Raw genomic sequence first — 6,000 nt, 5'->3', positions numbered from 1 at the left:
TAACAGTGCTGGTAAATTCTTGACCAGGTATGTTTTATCAATATAAAAACATTTAGAAGACTGGCACTGTGCCACATAATTGACACCTTTACTGGCACAATAATTTTTGTTTCAATTTAATTTCCCCAAAATTCTCCAAACAAAAACTGGACCATTCCAAAATATACTGGCATTGTGTACAATGACCACACTTGACCATCCTGCCATTAATCACAGGAGGTTTTACTCTTTCAAGTAGTCCTTTGAAGCAACCATCTTTTTTATACACTCTACAGGGTACATGTATAGTCATACCCTTTGGGAAAAACAAGGTAACCCCTAATTACCACATAGGTGGTAATCCATTAAACACGGAAGAAGTTATCAGGGACCTGGGGACCCAAGTTGACAGTAACCTCTCTTTTGACACTCACATTGCCAAAGTGGTTAGGAAGACCTTCTACATTGCCCACCTGATCATGAAGGGATTCACATCCAGATCAGGAGAGGTCATTGTACCCCTGTACTCTTCACTTATCAGACCAATGATTGAGTACAACGCCCCATTCGGAATGTACCTTACCCGACACCTGCAGCAGTTGGAAAGACCCCAAAAGTTCCTCACCAAAAGGATAAAGGGGCTCAAACATATGTCATACGATGCCCGACTGAAGAAACTCCAGCTCTATTCAGTCGCATACCGTCTGCTCAGAGGTGATCTGTGCCTGACATACAAGGCCATGTCCAACCTGGAATTAATGGACATGCTCCACCTCAAAAAATCCAAATCCACCAGAGCCACGAGAGCAAGAGACTTAAACCTCAACACGGATATAAATAGGACATGCTGGAGGGACAGATTCATCACCCAGAGACTCCCTACACTATGGAACAGAATCCCAGTCCATGTGAGGCAGAGCCCCTCACTGACTCTGTTCAAGAGAAATCTTGACGAGTGGATGGGAGATCGTAGGTTTACCCTGGGAATCATCTCTGTATCACTGCTGGACAGAGGCACAGCAAACTAATGGGTATAGTATTCTCATCCTAAGGGGTGGTGAAAGCCACACACACTCTGGCTAGGCTTATAAATGCCCTAGGGCAGATAGCCTAGTATGAACCTATGAACCTACATCTTCAGTATGTTCTGGATTTATACTAAGGATGCTCCAGTTCTTTTGAAATATGGACTAAATGTTTTAGAAGTGGGTGTTTAAGGGCAGAATTAATGCTCTCTGAAATCTACTGTACTCATGCTCATTCCCCCTTCCTAAAATCCTAACCAGTATTGGGGTAGCCACCCCCAATAATGGAGAAAAGTGCCTCAATGATCTTTTATTTCAACTTCTTTTAGAATATCCAGCAAGAATGCTTCAGGGTACCCCCTCCTTAACAACATTTGCATCAATTGTTTCTTCCAGGAATCCAACTTCAATGGATACCATACGGGCTAAACTGACATACTGCCCCCTTCACTAGAGACTTTTTTTGGTCAATGGGATGTCAGCTCCTAAAATGTAATAGGAAATTAAGAGTATGTCTGTTTTCTATAGATGGTAGATTCAAATCTCTAAAGGTTCTGTTTTTAATAATCGAGGCATCAAGATAATTGACGCACTCTACTTGTGCATTCATCTTAAGAAAGTCTGTCGTAGCCTGTAGACATTGGAAAAATTGACTCAGTCTATCCTCAATGTCATTCCAGAATATAATGTCATCAAAAAAAGCCAGTATAGAGACCAACAATTTCTAAATTCAGATTTAAACACAAAATTGTCCTCCCAGAAGGCTAACACAATGTTGGAAAAGACAGGGGTGCAAGCAGCACCTATTGCCACACCCTTCTCTGCCTAAATAACTGATTTTCAAATGTGATAAAGCTGTTCTCAAGAACAACTTCCATAATAGTTCTAAAGGTAAGGATTCTGGTGTAGTCAAGGTCAGAGTTGGAACATAGATATTTATGAAACTATTCAAGCCCAACATCATCAGGGGATAACAGGAAAAAAATCTTGAATGTTTATAATGACAAAAATTAAACGATCACTGTATAAATCATTAGAGACTTTTGAAAGAAAGCCCCATTAATCATACTTCTGAACCTTACTGAATCCATCGGCATTTACCAGTTTTGAGGTCCAAATAATGGGGTGACACAAATTCCCAAGTGGCCCCCTTTATTCCTGAATTTCCCTGCTTTTTTTAAAAACTTTTTTTGGCAATTTTCTGCTGATGTCATCATGTGCAGAGGTGTGTGCGATGAAGTTAGCTTCATGAACATCCTGCCAGCCTGTAAGAATTTAGCTGAGGGCTCGAGGGGTGTGACTACTGACTCACTGTTGCAGCAACGTGTGTAAAAGTAATACAGGTCTGCAGGACCTAAGCTAAGCTATAATGTTTTTTATTTTTTTAATTAAAAGTTGGCTACCCCCTCCTTTCACCGTGCAGCAGGGAGCAGCATTTCCCTGGCCAGTAAATAATTCAGCACTTTTCTTTAAGAACGGAGTACTTTAACGGTTTTCTTTCAGTCCACGGTCACACACAGACTTGCAGCACTCATTATGTGCATTTGATTAATTTCATTGATGATTCTTATGTGCATTGTGCAGCTGATTTTGCATTTAAGTGTGCTGGAACTACTGCCCAATGAGACAAGTGCATTTGCCAGGTTCAGTGTGCAGGCATTTTTGCGGGTTCAATTGAATTCACGAGGCCATTGGTGTATATTTTTGTGGCTGAATTTACGAGACTTTCTGCAGTTGAATTTATGGTGTGTGTGTGTGTGTGTGTAGAATACCCCAGTTAGGTATAACTGGTGGTTAGCGTTACCCAGGCTCAAACCCTAGATACAAAGGGAAACAGCCTGAATTCTCTACCCATACCATCACTTGTGATTCAAGGAGTTAAAGTCCATAGCTCTCAACTGTCCAAAGTTTCACAGAGTATCTGGAATGTTTGGCTCATACTTTTGGTCTGTGTTTCTGTTAAAATGTGTGGTTTTCGGGCATATCAGTGAGAACTGAATTCACTAAATAATTATAGCTGTTTAGGTTTCAGTCTTCCTATTTTTCAGGAAACGCATGGTAGCACCAAAACATTTTATTCTAGCAACTTTTTATACAAGCAATGTTTAAAATGTGTCCCACTCCCTGCTTTTAGCCTTTGCCCCCCCCCCCCCCAAATAAATTGACTTTTTCCAGATTTCTTGTGTTGCAAAGTTCTTCAGGGGAAGAGAAGTTTAGTGCTGCTTATGCCAAGTCTGTTTGCATTATTAGTAGCGCAACAAGTAGTATGCTTGCTTTTGATGCAGAAGGCTGTGGGTTCTATTTCCACAGTACGTAGATGGATTGCTTTTAAAGGGGGGGTAGATGCTGCAGTCCTGAGAATGTTCTCCTTTGGCATAGATACCTAGTAACTATGAACCTGTTACCAGTTTGCCATCTATTTCCTATTGCAATATTACTAGCTTATTTTTTTTAATGTAACAGACAATTTATTCTTCAAGGGCAACAGGCACTTTATTTGTAGATGAAGCAATGAAATATAAAGTTGTTTGCTAGCAGCAACCTCTTCATTACTTACAGATCTTTTCAATGTGGAATTATTTAGATGACTTTTACTTCTGCAGAGATTGTGCATATTTCCTGTTGGTGGATTGTAATGACAGAACTCTTGAGTAGCCTTTTATGATAGAAATGTTCTGAATTGGACAGCTTTGTCATTATTATTGTTTCATGCATTTTGTTTTATTGCTTACTGGAAAAATGTCCAAAACAATACATTTAAAATGCACTGTAACAAGTGTGCTGTATTATACAAGGAATATAATTTAATACAATCAGAAAGGTGTATCAAAGAACACATGTATGTTTGCATGGCCCTAAATAATGTGTGTAAGGGGCCTATGATATGAAAACAGCCCAAAGGTAGTCTTTATCCACCACTGGCCAGAAACATTTTCTTTGAATGTGGGTTTCAATGCTGTTTCAAGGGCGGAGAAGATTTAATGCAAAGTCTGTTTTCAATGCGAGATTGTATTGCTTTAACAGATGCCTATTAGTGTTTGTGCTGTAAAATGTAAAATAAAAGTTTTAAATGAAATCCCAGTAATCATTGTGGCAGTATACACATTACAGTGTTTATGGTAAATGGGGAGAAATAGCAAAGTAATGGGACACTGGAATAGCTGTGTGTGTGTGTGTGTGTGGGGGATTTGACCATGATTTTTTTGAGGGGGGAGGGGCATCAAACCCAAAGACAGGACTGAGCAGCACAAACTCTAGCTACAGAACTGATCAGTAGGCAATGGAGAATGACTGACTTTTGGAGGTCCTAGCAAACTATAATATTCTTTTGCTAAGATTAGAATATCACCTACCATTAAATGCCCTCCACAAAGTCCATAAACTACAAGTCACCAAAACAAAATCCTAAGGTTCATCATCTTCTCCCCTCCCAGTGAACATCTTTGCTCCACATTTCAAAAAAGTGCTTACTATTTACTACAGCAGACATTTTTTTGCGGAAATGTCTGATTTTAAAACTTTTATATGAGAGTTGTTGTGCACCTTTGCAAAGTAAGTTTATATTTAAATTTACCTCATATTCATTTGGAAACTAAACTACTGAGGCCTCCCTTTAATCTTTACCACTAATGAAAAAGCATTTTCTAAAATTGTCCCCGAATCTTGTAGAAATGTTATCTCAGGAAATTAGACAAAGTTAGAATAGTATCATATAAAAAAAAAACAGCTAAATGCAATGTTAGTACACAAGCCTAAATGTAAGTGTTTCAAAGGTAATGTTTTGTATGGATAGTTCTGCAGCAGACTGCTTAAATATTTTCCATAGAAAATATTGTTATATAATGATGATCTTTCTAGAAATTATATTGAATGTATTTATGTAGTGTTAGCTAAATCTGTATACACTAAGGTATTACAGTTATATTTGAATTCAATCAATTGATACACTTCTCTGCTTTGTAAGAACTGATTGCATTTCCCAAAAAGCACTCAGTCTGTAAATCTACCTATCTACTGATTTCCTCTGTGTAAATCCTACTCATTTAATTTTCTGGCTGTATAAGGCTGAAGCAGTTAATTTTGTTTTTATAAAAGAAAATTGTATTTTAGTTTGCACAAGTTCACAGTTTGATACAAGTTCAAATATTAATATAAAAACTACTCTGTTTATTTTGTGTTTCATGATCATATTTTGTCTGTTCTCCAGTTTGTGTTTAAAAGTTGGTATCCCACAATTCCATCGGTGCGGGCGGGTTTACATAATTATGCATGCAAATGTTATGTTAATCAGCGTACAGATTTGAACCTATTTTTCATGGGCCTTTGTCCAGATTTTTGATGCTTCCAGGTTGAGAGGTATGCCATTAATCTTTGAAAAGGTACACACTTTTTAAAAATATAAAAAACATCACAATCATTTGTTTAAATTTTATGTTGTTGATCTTGTAAATGTGGGGCAACGACGGGGTCTGCCTGTCAATTTTCTTGAATATAAAGAACTATTAAAGTGGCAGTTGAATTGCAATGCCACTGCTTATCGAGGACTGAATGAAACGGTCTGTATCAGTAGTGCTCTCGAGTTAAAGCAGTCTATGCTTTATAAAATAATGCTATTACTCAATGTTTTTAGATGAATTATGCACATTTTCTTTTATGTTTTTTAGTATGAATAGATACTTGTTTCCCCTATTATTTTATTCTATTTCATATTCTATTAGAATTTTATTCAGTGTGTTTTTAAACTTTAATTACATAACTGTATATTTTTAAGTAGCCAAATAATCATAGGCACACCACTATGGTCACTTAGATTACAAACTGGTGAAAAACACTAATAATAAAATAAAAATTAAAAGCAAGAGTTTTCAACAAAATAAGAGCCTTTACAACGATAAGCGCCTTTGGCAATAGCCTTCATCAGATTGTTCCATCTTGCGGCTCATCTAACAAAAGAGAGACAAGCCTTCAAAATTCAACCAATAGTTAATTGCCTTTT

Source organism: Protopterus annectens, chromosome 8.part0 (genome assembly GCF_019279795.1).
Source record: "Protopterus annectens isolate FY-2018-M chromosome 8.part0, PAN1.0, whole genome shotgun sequence".
In the NCBI taxonomy this organism is placed as follows: Eukaryota; Metazoa; Chordata; order Ceratodontiformes; family Protopteridae; genus Protopterus; species Protopterus annectens.
Note: the sequence above shows the minus strand (reverse complement) of the source record.